Consider the following 2,025-nt stretch of genomic DNA (forward strand, 5'->3'; position numbering starts at 1 on the left):
CAGTGTGATATATGTGTTTACAAAGAAGTTATCATATCTGCTACAGCTTCTGGTGGATGCCCAACTCATATCCAATACACTACAGAGTCACTGGTGATGCAAAAAGTTAGATTATAGAAACATAACATTTAGACAACAAGGGACCATTTAGGTTGTCTTTGCACTCCCAGCTTTTAGTAAAATAAAAATTTCAACCCACCCTTTATTCTTATTTGCTTGTAAAATGTCAGCCTCCACTATTCTCAACAAAAACTCATTCCATAAGCCAATCACCCTTTTAGTAAAAACAAAACTGTATTGTAAATAATTCAAGAGCACCTGTTAAAAGAAACTTTTAAAAAATCCTATAGTGAAATTATGATATTATAAAAGAAAGTTAGTATGGATTTACTAAAGGGAAATCTTACGTTAATAATATTTTTAACTTTTTGTTTTTTCAGGGTGTTATTTGGATTATAAAATTGGTAAATATTTGGTATATTTAGATGTTTAAAAAGCTTTTGATAAAGTGCTATAAGTCAAATTAATAAAGAAAATGACATTTTTAGGGGTTGGTGAAAGACTAGTAGTTAACTGGACAAAAGGGTTGGTGGGTGAGAGAAAGCATAAAGTTGTTAATGAAATCCAGCCAATCTGAACCTTTGTTGATAAAGGTGTACCTAAGGGGTCAGTGCTTGGGTCTTTGCTCTTTATTTTTTACATTAATGAGATTGATAGAAATATTATTCTTAAATTAGTTTGTCAAATAACATTAAACTCTTGGGTATTTTTAACTGTATTAAAATATTTAAATATTTCAAATTGGATGAGTTGGTAAGTTGGAAAAGTTTTGAAAAATTATCTATAATTATAGTACGTTAATTTGGTAACGTATTTGGGTTATCATAATTTGGACCACATATTTAATATAAAAGAGAAATTCTTCTGAAGAAAATGATCTTGGCACAGTGGTAGATAAGTCCTTCAAAGGCAGTATTCAGTTGGAATGTTCTGAACAATTTTAGTCCCTTTATGTAAGAAAGGATACTGACTTGTTGAAAAAGGTTCAGAGGAAGATACTAGAATGATTCTGGGGATGGAAGAGTTATCTGAAAAAAGGGGTAAAAAGTTGATCATATTGAGTTTATGAGGTTATAAAGATAAAAGGATGAAGGAAAACAACTTTCAAGTTTAAGATTTGGAAAAAAAATAGGATAGGCTCTAGAGACAGTTTCATTTTTTTTAACATGGTTATTGTTCTTTCTAGTAGTGGTGGCCAGCATGTTATAAGAGGAATCAACGATTTCCTGAAAAGTAAGGGTGGATTTTGTTTACACTTTTTTGAGTTGTGTGTGGGAATGCATGGACAGATAGTAGGAGCAAATCATGCCTTTGTTCGTATGTTAAGTATTAAAAGGGATATTTATGTCAGTTTGTTTTGAAAGACTCATTATACAATATAAGAAATTAGGAGTATCTTGGTATTCAACTATAAGTAAGTTTGCAGGACATACATTTTTTAAAAATTATTTAATGTATAGTGACTACTAGGTAAAATAAAACACTTACACTAAATAAATGCTTGGTTGTTTTATATTATTAAATATTTTTAGCCAAAATTAAAATGAATATTATTTTACTTTAGCAAGAAAGCTAAAATTTGGAGAACCTATCATAAAAGTTGTGCCCATCTGACAGAAACTTGTTAATCAATTAAACTTCCCTATTTGGAACTCGGTGGAATAAAATGATATTTATTTTTGTTTTTGCAGTTTCATCAAACTCAATGAATGGAATAACAATGTGTCCAGGTGGGTTGTCAATGTATTCAGATGTAACTTATTTAGAAATAGGTTCAGAAAAAAGCCTATACTAATAAACTGCATCCAGTATTTTTGCAGACGGTTTATGTATCTGTTCTAGGCCTACATACATGTATGTAGTAATACTTAGACTGAGTAGAATGTTTCTTACAAAATTGTATCTCACTACATTAAAGTAGTTCCCTATTTTAAATTCTTGTAAAATTGTAATATGATGGGGATT

At 29.9% G+C, this 2,025-nt stretch overlaps 1 long non-coding RNA gene across 2 annotated transcripts in view; it reads left to right on the plus strand.

Annotated features, from left to right (window-relative positions):
* Window positions 1-1,792, plus strand: part of LOC111085716 — a 5,810-nt gene extending 4,018 nt beyond the window's left edge. For both annotated transcript variants that reach the window (XR_002610526.1, XR_002610525.1), the window contains exons 3-4: window positions 1,247-1,293; window positions 1,752-1,792. This is a non-coding gene — a long non-coding RNA (uncharacterized LOC111085716). The remainder of the gene's footprint in view (window positions 1-1,246; window positions 1,294-1,751) is intronic.
* The last annotated feature ends 233 nt before the right edge of the window (window positions 1,793-2,025 follow it).

The sequence above is a fragment of the Limulus polyphemus genome, unplaced genomic scaffold, assembly GCF_000517525.1.
Source record: "Limulus polyphemus unplaced genomic scaffold, Limulus_polyphemus-2.1.2 Scaffold572, whole genome shotgun sequence".
NCBI lineage: Eukaryota > Metazoa > Arthropoda > Merostomata > Xiphosura > Limulidae > Limulus > Limulus polyphemus.